The following is a 17,494-nucleotide window of genomic DNA, read 5'->3' on the forward strand; positions in this document are numbered from 1 at the left end:
ATGCCTCTTCAGTACTATTTTCCACTTCCAGTATTTTTTTAAGATTTATTTATGCATATAAGAACTGGGGTGTAAGCCAGAGGTGTGGAGGTGGGAGGATTTACCAGAAAGATTGGGGAGCAGAACAGGCAGATCTACTGAAATACACTGCTGAGGGGAGCAGCAGGGCAAGACAGGAGAGGTTTGCTGCGGCATGTGGGTTGCTCCATGCCTGGCCAGGGATCGAACTGGTGCTGCAGTGGCTGTGGATAGCTTGATAGCGCTGTCATTAACCCCTGCGCCATCAGGGAGGCTCTTCCCACTTCCAAATCGCTCCTCTTGTTTAAAGTCTACCTCATATATCACATCCTTAAGGAAGCCTTTCTCCCAGGTGGAAGTATAAATAGCGCTTCTGCTTCATTTCTCATATGGAAACGACTTTCTTTGTATAGTGATGGTTTTTAAATGATATATTTTGATAATGGCTTTATTATCTGGAATCTCCTTGAGAGTAAGATCTATATTTGCTTCATCTTTGACCCTTCTTGGCTCTCAGTTCGGTACTTTGAAAAGCAAGGGATGCAAAATAAATATTTACCTAATAAAAATTCACTCAACATACCTCACATTTATTATCACTTATTTCCAGCCACTGTTCTAAGTGCTGGGGATATGCTAGGAACTAAGTGGACTTGAATTTCCGACCTATTAGAATTTACATTCTAAAGTGTGAGACCGACAATAAATAGAATAAGTTGTGGGGAATAGAAGATAACAGTGCAAGAGGGAAAATAAAGCAGAGAAGGAACTTGATATGGTTCAGAGTGGTTGAAATTTTATATTGGGCAATGAATGGGTGGTTGGGTAAATGGGTGTACGGATGGATACCGAGGTGAATGGATTCATTACACAGTAAAAAAAAAAAAAAAATTGGCTTTCAGTGAGAAAATAAACTCTCCAAAACTGTTTTCTATGCTTATAAAAATCAAAAAGTGGCCACCATAAGTTTTAAAAATAGAGGACAGAGAATCTGATTTCTCACTTTATTGCTATATTGGCTTCAGATGTCCCTGAACAAGTGACTTTTAGTAACCTTGTAAAAAATACCTTAATGCTTATGATTTTATAGGGGGAAAAAACAATTTCTTTGGGTTAGAAAGAGCATGTTTTAGTCTAGAGATTTTCTCATAAAAGCAATCATATTTTCAAATGAAAATGAACCATTGAAGGTGGAACTATGAGAAGACAAAAGCCTGGCAAGAAAAATATTTTTACATTGAAAAGTGGAGTAGTTATCTGTTTATATTATTTCAATCAAGTCTGTAATGAAGACAGTTTTCACAAAGCTATTGGGATCTGATATTTGTGGCCAGTTCCTCTGTCACAAGTGAGTTCATTAAGCTTTTTATTACTAACTCACTGCTTTTTTATTTGCAGCATGGAATAGCGAGTGAGAAGCATTTCATGTGTCACCCATTCTATAGATGAGATATCTGTCCCAACGGGATGGCCAAGGTTCTCACGCCTGGTCTCTGTGTGCTGCATTGTCTCTGGGAAAAATGGCAACAGGCAATATATTCTTTACATTATTTCACAAATTGATTTCAATTTTAGGAAAAGCATCTATTTGTGGCTAAAACTCTACTTCAGACTCAGTAGAAAAATAGTTAGTGAATAAGAATACCCTGTCAGTGTTCCGAGCCAGCCCTTTGAAAAGAGAAAGCAGCAGAATCATTCAACAGCATTTTCATTTTCCTCTTAATTTTCTAGCCGCAGAATATATCAAATTTGAAATTTTCTAATTTGACTACAATCTAATGGCTGTCTGAACATTTCCATTCAGTCTCAGCCTCTACTGTCAAGTCATGCATTTTGTTCCCTGTACCTCCTTCTTTCCTGTGACATTTCCTGTCTGAGATTCTAAGACAGCAGTGGATAGAGTGGACATCGTGTGTGCTATGGGGAGGTTGGGCTGAGGAGAAGGGTCAGTGACCATAGAATTAGTGGAATGGTTTAATACAACACTTTGGAATAAAAATGTCCAAGTTCAAGTCTTAGCTCCACAGATACTAGCTTATGTGACTTTGGGTGATGTAGCTAATTTCTCTATGCTACAGTTTTTCTTTGGTAAAATAAAGATTTTCCATGAAGGCTATATAAGTTTCTATCTGCAAATAACTCAGAGATAGTAAATGCCTGGTGCACAGTAAGTTCCAACAACTATTTGTTATTAGTTATTCTTTCTGCAAGTGGAAGAGGAAAGAGATTCTTCTGTGGTCAAGGTCCCAGGGTGCTCTGGCTAGGATTCCAAGTAATGTCTGAGCATGTTGACAAATTGGGGGGCAAGCTCCTTGAACTGTTTTCTTATATAGAGGACTTTTATGGAAAATAATTATTCCCAAGGGTTAATCCCCATGGATTTGGACACAGTACAAACCCAGTACAAAGCCTTGATCTTGGTGGAGGGAAGAGTTATTCTGATAACATGTGATATGACTCCAAGCTAAGTCTTGTCAAATTAAATGATTATTTGGCTCTAGGGAGCTGATAAGCTATATTAAAAAGAAAAGAGATATTGCACTAAAAATCCTGTAAAACACTGGCATATTAGTAGTGTGGTTCTTGGGCCCCTCTAAAAAGCATGAAAGACACTGAAGGGGACAGAGAGGTGCTCTCTTCCACATCCAGAATAGCAAGCAGGGAGAACTGTGGGAACAGGATGACAAACCTTTTAGGGTCGCAAACTATCCAGATGAAACTTAGGTAAAAAAAGGGCAAAAACAATTGATTTCCACAGTTCTCTGAATGCCACTGGAACCAAGAATAAACACTTGTTTTGTTACAATATGGTGCTAAAAATTATGACAGAGCTCATAAACTACAAAGCCACAAATGAATTTCATCTGCTAGATATACGAGCCTAGAAAAGTCAGAGAAGAGATAAATGCATGCATTAAGCATTAAACAAATGTTTGTTAAGCTCTTCCCATGTTCCAGTTACTGTGCTGGGTGCTAAGGATACAAGTGGGAGAAAATGTAAACAGGTTTCTGCCCTCACAGGCTCTCAGTCTGGTGTGGGCTGCAGTGAACAGAAGTCCCCAGGCAGCTAGAATCAGTTGGTGCTCTAGGTGGGAAGGTGCACAGTGATGGAGAGCATGCAAGGGGCATGCAACCTAAATTTGGGGCACCAGTGAGGGTTTCTTCCTTGCAGGAGGACCTCTATGCTGAGAGCTGAAAAATAAAATCCAGTCAGGTAGAGAGAGGGAGGAGGAACATTTCAAAGCATGTGATTGGCATCCTGCCAGAGTCCAGAAGCTGTGTCTTAAACAAATATTGCAAAAAAGGGTCACCAAACTACAAGCTGGAGGCCATTGCCTGTTTCTGCAAATCAGTTTTTATTGAGATGCAGTCAAGTTTAGTCATTGATATGTCGATAGCTGGTATAGTGCTACAAGAACAGAGTTTAGTCCTGACAGACTGCATGGTACACACTCCAGAACTTTGCAGAAAAAATTTACTGACCCTTGGACTAGAGCCAAGAGGGAAAGTAGAAAATGGTGAGCGTTCTCCCAGTGGACTTCCTCCAGCATGCTCCTGTTGTTAGATTGGAGAGGAGTATAATGCAAAATAGCATGAATGAGACTACAGACCCACTTTTCTGGGCACTTTACAAATCATACTTAGAGCAATCACTCCTGCAGCACAACGAAAGGAAGAGGTGATTTCGTGGCATGTTGTAACACTTGTGCTTCATGCCCCCTTTTTAATAGGACATATTTTTATCCAAGTTACTAACTGGATAATTTGGGAGGCACTAAAAAATTGCCTTTTCCTGAGACCAAAGTCTGTGATTCTAAATTATAGGTCTCAAATTTCTAGCAAAATGCAAAATAAGTACACACTGACAAGTCATGTGACAAGCCCCCTTCAGATAAAATGCTAAAGGGATGGCACCCTCGGTCTGTACTGGCAGTTCTTGACTGAAATCAAGTTGACAGCCATTTGGTTTAGAAATCTATCTACAATATATTAGCAGAGATCACTGAGTCTTTATTGTGACAAGAGCTTCACCAAACGTTTAAACATTCAAAATTTAGTATACATACTTCTAGAAACTTTTCCCCTGCCTAATGCCCCATACCCTCTCCCTCCTCCTACCTTCCTTTGGTCTAGTTACACTTATTTTCTCTGTTCACAAGGATTCAGGTCAACATTCCCACTCCTGATCTCAAAGCATACTATGCTTGCACATACAGCATTGCTTCTCTTGCCATGTGCTCCATTCTATAAGATATTGGAAGACAAGTTGTGTCCTTTTCTGTACATCAGCACCTAAGACACCTGTGGGTCCTCAATTTACTCAATGTATACATGAAAAGGAAAAACTAACAGTGATTTGATTAATATGGTAGAAGAATGAGAATTTGGGTCACTCTGAGCATGCAGGGGTTAAAGTCTCTGCGCCACCAAGCTATTGCCAATCACTATGACACGAGTTCCATCCCCACCCAGGGAGCTAACCCACATGGCACAGCAGACCTCTCCCGTCTCGCCCACTGTTCCCCTCAGCAGTATATTTTAGGAGATCTGCCTGTTCTGCCCCCCACTCTGTCTCTGGTGAATCCTCTCATCCCTGCAGCTCTGGCCTACACCCTAGTTCTTATATGCATAGATAAGTAAAAATAAATCTTAAAAAAAGAATGAGAATTTTATATATAGTTATTTGGTTAGCAAGCATAATTATAGGAATAATGAGCCAAATGTTTCTGGATTAACCCCTATTGCCTTTAGATGAAGAAATTAGCTAGGTGCCAGAGAATATTCTCCCTTTTAGTGCAGTTACTTCTTGTTCTGCCTTCCTTTGTCTACATTTTGCAGTTCCATTGATTTTCTGCATTTTCTAACACTGTTCTGCTAGAACAGTCACCTCCTTATGTCAGAATTGTTAATATGTACTCTAAAGACTTCCCAATCTCTCTTATATAATAGAAATTTAATTAACTGTATTTCTATGGAGTTTTGTTTTTTCCAATTTTCCCTGCAATATGATGACTTCCAAATCATATGCCTAGTAATGGTACTATTTATCTGCTGTAGTTCTGTTATAAGCACTTTTGTTTATTGCCAGACAAGGGAGGTGGGAGATAGCTTTTATACAGAAGAGTAAGTGATTTCTAAACTGACTTCCATTATGACATCAGAAGTATCTTGATACTTGTTGGTTGGCAACTTCCTGTTTAATCATTTCATATCCATGAACACATACAAGAAATCAAATCAAACAGGGAAGGGCTTGGAACTTGTCAGTGAAGTAAAGTGTTCAAATTGTAAGCCAGATCCTTATATTTATTCTTATCATTTAATCCTTTTGATAAATAGATAAGCCATGGGGAAAAGAAACCTCACAGGTGATTTTTCTCAACAAATTCAGGAATCAACTATAATTGACAATGTACATTTCTTGCACTAAAAATACACTTTCAAATGTCTAACAATAGAAACAGTAGGTACTTCATTTTAGGAGCTAAATTAAAATCAGGGAAAAGAATTTTGAAGGGGTCAACCAGATTATGTATCTAAAAGGAGATCAATTTGAAATCATAAAGTTCTTTCTTGCTTTGAAAGCAAAACAAAGAACACTGGAGAAAATTAAGCTGAGTTAAAAATTAATATTTCATACACATTGATGTATAAGAGAAACAGGGCATAGGGTAAGAAATTCTGAAATAGATTATTAATCAGCTTAGAGAAATTGAATTTAACAATTAAATTCTTATAGATATCATCCAATGTGAATAGAAAAAAAGGGGATAATTCAGTCTGAAGCAGTAAAGAAATAACTTTTTGTGTTGCTGGTAATTTTCTGTAAGTTCACAACTAACACATGTTTTACCAGAGACTGAGGATATAAAAGGACTTGAGGGAGTGAGTAGAGAAGAAAAGGTAATTAATTGAAAGATTATATAATCTTTATATAAGATTATATTCATAGATGCATACATCTATGCAATTGATGTAAGAATTATAACCATGAATTAAACTAACAACCCTGATCTTTAGAAAATTAGAGACAGGTTAAATAACTCTATAAGTTTAAACCTTTGCAAAATGTGAAAAAATGGACACTATGCTTGTCATTACCTTAAAAGAATTCTAGGATCTATTTTTATACAAATACTGAAAGCTCCTGTGATTCCTTCCTTGAAAAGATCTTAATTATATGGATGACACATTGATTTTTACTAGCATAGACCTCTGAGTCACAGACTCTTTGGTCTTGGAATGATTTACGATGTCAGAAAATTCTATTCACTGTAATATAAAAACAAAAACAATAGCTTTACCTTCAGTAGGTGTGGGAAGGAATTTAATTCTAAAAAAGTTTGTTGTTGTTGTTGTTTTTAAGGGATGAGCTTGTCTTAATAATTCTGTCCCAAATCTCCTTGATCCTTCAGGTCAAGAGTCATTCATTTCCATAGTCTATTTACCAGTCTGCCAAAACATGCAATATCCATTTTAAGAGTTTAAACATTCCTCATACTGAGCTTCACAATATTATTCTGCCTAAAGAAATATGGTGACTATGTTACCAAAGATTAATAATCCAGAAAAAGGAGACTAAAGGGGCAAAGATTTTTTGAAAAATTTCCAAGTTTATTAAAGTATTCTTTTTTTATCTTTTAAAGAGTAGATTAAAAATAGATCTGATTTAAGAAAATTATATTTTCAAATACACTTAAGTTTTTTTAAAATTTCACAATAACCAAGAGGTAGAAGCAACCCAAATTTTCATGGAAAGATGAATGCTAAACGTAATGTTGTCTGTGCATACAGTGGACTACTACACAGTTGGAAAAGGAAGGAAAGCCGGGCACATGATACCGGACGGATCAACATTGATGACATGTTGAATTAAATAAGCTAATAATCAAAGGCACAAACTGTATGAGTCTGCTTATATGAGGTACCTAAAGTCACCAAAATCAGAGAAACAGAAAGTAGAACAGTAGTTACCAGAGGCTGAATAAGAAGAGAAAAGGGAGTTACTGTTTAAAAGGCAGAGCATTTCAGCTTTATAAGATAAGTTCTGGAGATCTGTTGCACAATAAGATAAATGTATTTACCATTACTAAACTGTACACTTAAAAATGGTAAAATGGTCAATGTGATATTATGTATATTTTTCACAAGTGAAAAAATAAGTTGTTTCTGACTCATTTACATTTAATTCAATGCTCATATACAGAGAAATCATAGGGCCATGAAACCCTTGCCATCAATCCTTTAATTAGCCTCTAGCTCTTTTTTCTTAGACTCAAAATCCCCTATTTTGACAGGATTAAATGAACAGAAGTACATGAAAGGAAAGGTTTAAATTTTCCTTGAAATTCAGATGCTGACTCCCACAAGGCCAATGAGGTTCTAAACTTGAAATGTATACTTGACGATCACTATTAATAACTAAGATATACCATCAGACAAATTCCCCAACCTACTTATTATGTATGAATACAAGCAATTATGCCTTTGCACAACACACATACCATATACCACGGAGCATAGAATCAAATTAATGCATAATATAATCTATCATGGATAATTGATAACAGGAATATTGATTAGCTACCAGAAATACTTCATCTCAATGCTTTGGATTTTCATTACTAAGCAGAGTATAGACAGATATATTTATGACCAAATGGTTGAAGGAAATAGCTGGCATTGAGAATATTTGAAATTGGGGTTCAAACATGTTCATTCTCAGTAGTGCAGTAGTTATTAAGTTATATGTCTTGGTGATAGGCGCCTGGTCAGGCAAATTGAACAGTGCTGCATTTGCTCTAGAGAGCTTACTATCAAATGAGGAAGACAATCCTCTACATCATTAGAATGCAAAAAGAATAATGTGAGTGCTGTTAAAACAAACAAAAGGACTGTAGGAATGCAAAAAGACAGGACAACAGACTAATGTCATAGAATTATAGTCATTTAAACTCTGTTTAAAGACATCACAGGTAAAAATCTACCTCCCAAAGGCACACAATCCATTCTGGGGACTTCTAGTTGATTAAACAATCTTTCCTAGAATGAAAGTACATTTCCCTTTAGCATACAATTACTTGGAGGAATAGCATTTTAAGTCTCTCCTCTTTCATCTACATCATAACCCTTATTAGTTATTAGTCATTCATTCATTCATTTATTTAAACATTCATCAAAGTGACTGGGAAAATCCAAGTGGAGTTGACTTGGCACTTGGATACGAGAATCTGGAGGGCTGCTGAGAGGCCTTAGCTAAAGATGTACATTTGGGAGTCATCAACCAATAAATGGGACTTGAAATCTTCCATCATTTCTCAAGCATTTCCTCTTCTGTTTCAATTCTACATAAATCCCATTATTTACCATTCTTGTTGGCTGTATTTTCAAATTAACTGTATAATCTCACACAGTCACTATCATCTCTTAATGCCCCACATTTTCTTCCAATGTCCAGTTTTGTATGTTTCCAGACCATTCTTCATGAAACTGCAGCCGGAATTATCCTCAATACATTAGTTTGCTAGGGCTGCTGTAACAAAGTACTGCAAAATGTAACCAGATTCTATTGTTTTACAGCTCTAAAGACCATAAGTCTGAGATCAGGATGTTGATCTTAAGGTGTGATCAAGCCATGCTCCCTCTGAAGGCATCAGGGAAGGGCCTGTTCTAGGCCCCTCTCCTAGCCTTGGAAGTTCCTTGGCTTGTGACAGTATAATGCAGCCTTCACATGATCTTTTCCCCATGTGCATGTCTGCATGTGGTTTTTAAAATAAGGGAGCTAACTATCGTGGAATACAGGCCCATCTTACTACGCATCATATCATCCTATTATTTTTGTACATGATTCTCCAAGTTTTAATTTAATGTTCAATTATCATCTGCTTTATACCTTTACCTGCTTTTATACTTTCCCTGTCCATTCCACTCTCCCTAAATTCTTTCATTATTTTACTTTTCTTCCCAATATTCAACATACTATACTTGATGTACTTTTTTTTTTTAGTCTCTCTCCCTTCACTACTCCATTCCACACTAGAAGGTAGGCTCTACAAGGAAAACAAAATGTGTATTTTTGTTTTGTTTTGTTTTGTTTTGTTTTACTCTGTAATCCACTGCTTTATCTCCAGAGTTTAAAAGAAGGTTTGGTACACATAAAGCACTAAAAATTACTAAATGAATTACTCATTGGTTTTGGACTTTATGACAATGCTATCAAAATCACTCTAAACAGACTACCTTGCTTCTTAGAAGACAAAGACAGCATCAAGGGTCCAGTAAACAAAAGGTGCTGAAGGGTGAATCCAAGAAATATCCAGGAGATAGAATGCAAAGGATTCAGCAGTTCAATAAATAAATGGAAAAGGGAAGAGAAGGAAATCAAAGATAATGCAGGTTTTTACACTGAGTAAGTAGGAAAAGTAGGAGCTACTGGCAAGACAGAACCAGGAATATTAGTGAAGGAGCAGGTTTGGAAATTAATCTAGTGTTCCAGAAACTGATTAACAGTATAATTATCATTCCTTATAAATTATCACTTTGCTCTATGTTATTTTGAAAAAGCAATGAAACATGATGAATTCTTGCATTCCAAACAACCTTTTTCAAACCAACAGTATACACATATGAGAAAATACCATATGGGAGGGCGAGACAGAAAGAGACAGAACAAAGAAATTCTGACTTTGATAGATTAAACCCTTGACTCGATAAATGGTTCATGCAGATCAGTAACGGGAAGTCCTATGTGCCAACACAAAGAGCCAAAAATAATCTTGTAGTTTAAAAGAGTGAATGAATGGTATGGCACTCTGAGTTTGGAAAAGCCTCAGCTGGGATCATGAAATATGTATCTAAAGCATTGGCTCTCTGGGTGAAACGTGAAGTTTCCTCTCTGGCTGTGGTGGAAGCTATTTTTCTTTGATACACAGTGAGCCAAACTCAAATTACAGATTCCTGATTTTATAATTCTTCTAGCATAAATTACTGCAAAGCTAGCGAAATCCAGAATACACTTTTCCATGGTTGGTGGAGAAGGTGGCAGTCTATAAAAGGAAATGAGCCAGCAGATTTATCCTCTTTATCACAACGGAAGATCACAATGCATATCCAAAGTGGAAGAGAAAAGGATCCTATCTCAGAAAAAGGACTAAAAGGAAATACACTAAAACAGATATTTTCTTTGGTGGGAATGCTCAATTTCTACTTTATTCCTGTATATTGTATATTGTTCTCCAATTAGAGAAAGATAAATAAAAGATTTCTCTAATAGAGTGATGATGGCAGGGGTGGGGGGGGGGAGGGAGGTGTATTGAAAACTGGCCCAAAACTGCAACAAGTTCATGGGTTATTTTTTAAAAATTCCAACAATATGGCATCTCTACTGAAAGGAGGAAGTAATAGAGGAGGGGGAGATATTTTTTTTTAATATCTATCCAAATCATTTTGCGTTTAAGCAAAATAGAATCCAGGTAACTGTTCTGGAAACAACCAAAGTGTTGGCAATTCTAATCACCCTGATGAGATTCTAAGTACATTACATAAAATTGAATTCATAAATTCTTAAATTCTATTTAATCAATACAGTCTCCGCATTCAAAAAATAGTCAAATAACTTAGTAATTTTTACTTCATAAATTCCCCCTTCTTATTTCAGTAAGAGTCCACAAAGCTAGTTTTGCTTTGCTTAAAAATAAAAGTCAGCACAACGCAAGGGGTAAGAAATCAGCCTGACAGATACATGTAGAATTATCAATACTGACTACATTCCCCAAACCAATATTCATAGATCTGGTGCAATACTGGAAAAAGATAACTCATCATTTGAGAGGAAATGGGGGATGAAAAAAAAAAAACCTCTATCCTATATAACCAACCACACAAACACACACCTCAACAAATTCCATAAAATTCCATATATATAAAAGCTAATTTGTTTTTAAAACCAATCAACAAAAAAACTTTCAAATACAGCATGTCTTTATATTTAATGATTTAAGACTTATCATTTGGATATATGAGAATTAAGTGGAGTCCATTACATAAAATATACACGCAAATAAGTACTGTGGGACAGTTACTGTTCTAGCTAATAGGATGCATTATAAACAAAGCAATAAGATCTCTCCATTTGTGGAACTGAGAAGTGGAAGGTCAGCAAGAAAGGAGGAGTCATTGGTTTATAGTTGCTTGTTGATTCTGATTTTTACTTTATTATAATTAGCCTTTTTCCTGGTCCCTTATTTAGGTTTTCTAAAGACACACTATGGGGGTGGGGGGTAGTAGGATTTAAACAAGAGGAGGGGTGGGAATTGTATGGGGACTATAACCAAGATGAAAATGCATACATTGTACAAAAATGAAAAATGATGTAAAAAACATACAAAATTTAAAAAATAATAAAATAAAATAAATTAAAAAAAGAAAGAAGGGGTCATCTCCAAACAGATGAATTCTAAGGTCACTTTACAGGAAGATGGCAGCTGGGTGGGAAGGCAGAGTGGTTGTGGCTTCAAGGCCTGGACTGGGGCTACTGGGACAGGCCTGTTACTTGGAGAGACCTCAGATTCAGCAGCATCTCTTTAGCCAGAGTCCCTATCAAGGTAAGAGATGCCATGTTGGTGTTAGTGCTATTTGAATGGAGCCTGGGAACAAGGTAATTTGATAAGAGCAAGGGTAAGAATGGTGTCTCCACAAGACCCACACGCTGGGGTTTGTGGAGCAAGCTCGTATTCTGAAGGCAAAAGGAATTCAAGTCCATGTCTGCGTGTTAATGTTTCTGTGACTGGCAAATGGGGTGGAGCCCACAAAATGGAAGGCAAAGTTCAGGTCCTGGTTGACTCCACAGGGGCCTCTGGGTAGGAGACAGACTTATTACTAGATGATTCCTTGAGGTAACTCTTTGAGGATGGCTAGCTTAGGAGATTCTCCATAGTGATCTATGATGGCATAGTGGAGGTGCTGAATGTGGAATGAGGTTACAGGTCTTACCTGCAGCTTGGCTTCCAACATCATCTTGCAGCTCTGAGCCACATCCAGATGCCCTCCTTCTATCCTTCTGGCATCACCCAGATAGAAAAATCCAGCCCCAAATCAGGTGGGACCACCCAATTGGGACATTGTCCAAATTTCTGCAACAATCACTCTGGTTTCAAAACAAACTAACTGGACAAAATAATGTAATAGTCACTGGAGAAGTGGAATCAATGTGAATTGTAGTTTCAAAAGAGAAGCCCTCCCTGAAAAAATGACAACTGAGTTGAAACTTTTCAGTCAAAAAAGGTCAGTTTCATGACGATCATAGCCTGAAAAGTATATAGACAGAGGAAACATCAAGCAACCTCAAGCATGCCAAAAATGCATGCAGCATGTACTAGGAATATGAGGCCAGTGTGGCTGAAGGGAAGAGGTGGGTAGGGTTCCTTACTGGCCATGATAAGGAGCTTGGCATTTATTTTGACTGCAATGAAAGGTCAGAGTAGATTTTGAGAAGAGGAGCCAAGAAATCTGATTTTTATTTTCAAATATCACTATAGTAGAACCATACAGAAGGAATGATGGGGCTGGGGGTGGGGGTGGAAGGATGGGGAGGAGACTACTATGGAATGACAGTAGAAGCAGGAGACCAATTCAGATGAAAGTTGGTAGCGTCTTGGATTAGAAAGTAACAAGGAAAGTCAAGAGACATGGGCAGGTTTGCAGATATAACTGGCTGGCTTGTGAACAGATGTGATGTGGAGGAAGGCACACAGTTAAATTTCCAGATGCCTCTTAGGTTTATGATTTAAGAAACTGGGTAGATGACTCTGCCACTTACTGAGATGAGGAAGAATGGAGAAAACAGGTGTGAAGAAAAAAACTTTCTATCTTGAACATGTACCTAATTGAGATAACTATGATACATCACATAGAACTGTCAATCAGGTAATGGGATATACACATTAGAAACTCATGGAAGGTGTCAGAGCTGTAGGTTCTGAGTTATACAAGAGGATTTCAAGCAATAGCATTTGATCACATTTATGCTGTAAGGAAGAAGTAGTCAACTGGGTCAGATGTTGTGAGAGTGAAGTCAGCCCAGCACAAGAACAGGACAACTGTACTGCCAACAATGATGTCACAAATGATACAAGAGTATTTCATTGTTGAAATCATCACCTAATATTGAAACAGGAACTACAACCTCTGTCAGATTATAAAACATGAGTAACTATTACACTGAAATAGCAGTATTCAAACTGTATTACAACAGTGTTTCTTAACCCTTTCCCACAATTTTCTCCTCCAAGAAGCCTCCCACACATAATGAAATTTAAACACCACAGATAAACTGTATTTTTCATATGTTACAGTCCTCTGAATGGCCACTATTATAATATCAAAGAATTTTTGCCCACTAAAATCCTCACAAGAATCAACACCCCCACTCCCAGTATATATCATTCTGATTGAAAATGCACATATGTAATTATACGCTTCTGTTAAAATTGTATTTAGGGGAAACAGAATAACTCATTCATCATTAGGGTGATCACACACCTTATTCTCCAACTGACATAATTTTGAGGAGGATGAGGATGTACTGCTAATTAAATTGTGTTGGGAAAATAGGCACACACCAAAATGTCCCAGGGAAACTGAAATGTGTGAGCCGAATCATGAACTCCGAAAAAACAAAGGAAACTAGCAATCAATTATTTCTAAAATGGACAAAAAATAAAATCTAAAAGTTGGTTTGTCAGAAAAATAAAATGGGAAATCGAAGATTAAAAAAACATGAAGTAAGGGCCTCCCCGGTGGCACAGCGGTTTGAGCGCCGTGCTGTGAAGCTGTCCGAAGCCTCTGCAGTACGGGTGTGATTCCTGGCCGGCCAGGGAGCGACCCACATGGTGCAGCAGACCTCTCCTGCCTCGCCAGCTGCTCCCCTCAGCAATGTCTTCAATCCGACTGCTTGTTCTTCTCCCCACTCTGTCTGTGGTGAATTCTCTCACCCTCCCGCACCTCTGACTGTACCCAGTTCTTGTATAAATAAATCAATATTAAAAAAAATGAAGTAGGGCCTCCCCGGTGGCTCAGCGGTTGAGCGCTGGGTTGCGAAACTGCCCGCGGCCTCTGCAGCACCGGTTTGATCCCTGGCTGCTCCCCCGCCACCGGAGGAGGGTCCCACATGGCGCGCAGACCTCTCCTGCCGCCCGCTGCTCCCCTCAGCAGTGTACTTCGGTCCTTCTGCCTACTCTGCTCCCCGCTCTGGCTCTGGTGAATTCTCTCACCCTCCCGCGCTTCTGACTGTACCCAGTGCATGTATAAACAAAACAAAAACAAACAAATAAATAAATAAAATTAAAAAAAATAAAAACATGCCTCTATTAAAAAAAATGAAGTAAATTAGAATTCATAAAATAAGAAATAGATATAATGGATTTAAAATATACCAAAAGTGCTATATAGATTTTGTAAGTGTTTGAAAATCCAGAGGAAAAGAAAAATTTCTGGAAATGCATACATTTTAAAATGAACTCAAGAACTTAAAAACAGGATAGGTAATCATGAAAGAAAAGAAAAATGTTATTGATGAAATAGTTACAAAAAGAAATTTAGACCAAACATTTAATGGGAAAAAACTATTTGAAATTTTCAAAAAACACAATGATATGCTACATAATCTGTTCCCAAACTGAACAAAAATTAGTTATTCAAATAATTTTATTTCAAAATAATTGCATAAGCTTAATGCAAAACTTAATTACGTTAACATACATAAAAGAAAACTATAGCCCCACCTGGCAGATGAATACAGACGTCAAAAAAGAAATCTTATCAAATTAATCTATCATTACAAGCTGATTAGTATGCATGGTCCAGGACCAAATCTGTTTTAATTCTCAACATAAGTTACACTCTGAACTTTCGTACTAAGTTTAACACTTTTCTTAGTCACACGAAGCAAAGAATTGGGGAGGAATGCAATGTTGCAAATCCTTAGAACTATGAAAGTGAAAAATGTGTCAGAAAATTGAGATGTGGTGTTTAAAATAGTATGACCATATATCAGAATAATACTACTTAGGAGAGCACCAGCAACTTAGTATTTGCTTCACAATTGTCAGTACTTATATAGTGTAAGTACTAAAAGACTTTATGACACTAATAATTCATGTTTTAGATGAGATAAAAGTACTTTTAATCCATTACCATAATTTTAATCCATATCACAGAGTTGGTATAATAAAAAGCTTATCTAAGAAGCTGGAAAACGTGTTTATTTTCAACCTGTCGTGGTTTAAAAAATCTAAGACATTATTCACACATTTACCCATTTATTGATGATTTTTTAATTATAATCATTAATTGCACTTGAAATGAGATATCTTGTTCAAACTAAAGCTTTTAAAATGTCACTCAGAGGACATTTTCTTGTTTTAAAATCTTATTAACTCTCGTTAGTTATATCTTTAAAAATTGAAGTTTAAGTATCTCTTTTTTGAATTCAGTACTTGGTAAATCCTGTGAGAGAGATATAAGCATGCTTATATTATCATGTATTTGAAACTTGTTCAAAGTCCTGGACTTTAAGAGCCTCAGCAGCAGTTGATGGCGCAGCAGTTGAGCGGTGGGCTGCGGAAGCTGCCCGCAGCCTCCGCAGGGCCGGTTCGATCCCTGGCCAACCGGTGAGGGTCCCACATGGGGCAACAGACCTCTCCTGCCGCGCCCGCTGCTCCCCTCAGCAGTGTATTTCTTTGTCAGTCTGCCTGTTCAGTTCCCCACTCTGGCTCTGGTGAATTCTCTCATACTCCCGCCCTTCTGACTGTACCCAGTGCTTGTATAAATAAATAAATAAATAAATCTTTTTTAAAAAAGTGAAAAAAAAAAAACCAAAATCCTGGACTTTGAAAACTATTGTTTTTTATTTCTAATTTTGAAAAAAATATAAACTAACAGAAAAGTACAAAAGAGTGAACATGTGTATCTCCAGCACCTATATTCACCAGTTGTTAACATTTTGCCATATTTACTAATATCCTTATTCATTTGTCTATCTATACACCTGTTTATCTTTCCATATTTTATCTCTGCATATTTTGGCTAAATTATTTGAAAATACATTGCAGAAGTCATGGTCCTTTGGTATGTTATAAGTGAGTACCTTATGTGAGCACAATAGAAACACCAATTTGAGGCAATTCAATAATGAAAAAAAATTTCTAATATACAGTCCATTTTCAAATTTAGCTAATCAATATTATAATCTAAAGCCTGTTTGTTGGCATTTGACATTTATAATTAAGTTTTTTTAAAGCTTAAATATGGCTTTAGAACAGAACATTACCAACATTGACAATAACAAGAGGGGAGAGAGTGGGATAGGGACACTAACATCTTGGTGGACTGACAAGAGGCTGCCTAAAGGTGATGAAGAAAAGAGCATAAGTTTATTATTTAAAATCAGGAGAAAATCTGCTAGAAATACTACCTAACCATCAGACTTTGGGAAGGGAATGAGAAATAAGGTAGAAAGAATGGATAAGCTATGTCTCCTTTCACAGAGGGGACTCACTAAATAACGATTAAAGTTGATCACCCAATGAAGAATAAAATTAAAAAAAAATAGGCAGGATGATTCTATCTTAAAATACTAATTTAGTGCTTTTCTATACATTTCTTCTCCACATCTTATATCACATCTACCCCAAGAGCTGTTTTCTACCCTCTACACTTGTTGCCAGTCCATTCCACAGTGGAAAACAAAGATATAAAGAATCAGACTAAGTGGTTTGCAAAATTTTTTTTGTGGAGAAGCTAAAAAAGACCAGATGTGAAAAAAAATGGGTGCAAAAGAAGAAGGCAAGAAGTGACTCAGTGAAAGAATAGGGAAGACATTCTACAGAAACCAGCTCCTACAGAGATCTGGAAAGTAGTGCAGCAGGAATTTGGAAGATAAGGCTGTCCTCGACTGTGGATTACCCCAAACCAGTTAATACCCCGGGAGAGTCATCTAGTCTGGCATTTGATAATCATAGACACCTGTAAGACCCTCACTGGAAGAAGGTGCTGGACCAAATTGAATACAGACTGTCCCAGCAGGAAATTTCCCTGAGAGTACAGCAACAGGTGCATCAACACTGGTACCTACATTATTTAATGAAATATAGTATACTGTCAAAAGAACTGAATTTTTTTTTTCAACTAAAGCTCAGGAGAATATGACTGGGAGAGGAAGCAGCATGAGGAACTGTTGTTTTGCAACATTTTTGCACTATTAAATTCATTTGTACATATATTTATAACTTTTGTAAAGTTGTTGAAGATTAAAACTAATGACTTTCATTACTGAATAGCTACTATGAGCTAGGAAGCATGTTTGATGCTACCTAATTCTCTTCCTTATAATTAAAAAAATGTAAGTATTATATATGTAAAGTTAGGAGTTCAATATTGATATTTAATAAATGAATTGCAAAGTGAATGCACAGTGCAT

This window comes from Talpa europaea, assembly GCF_964194135.1.
Source record: "Talpa europaea genome assembly, chromosome: 9".
Lineage (NCBI taxonomy): Eukaryota > Metazoa > Chordata > Mammalia > Eulipotyphla > Talpidae > Talpa > Talpa europaea.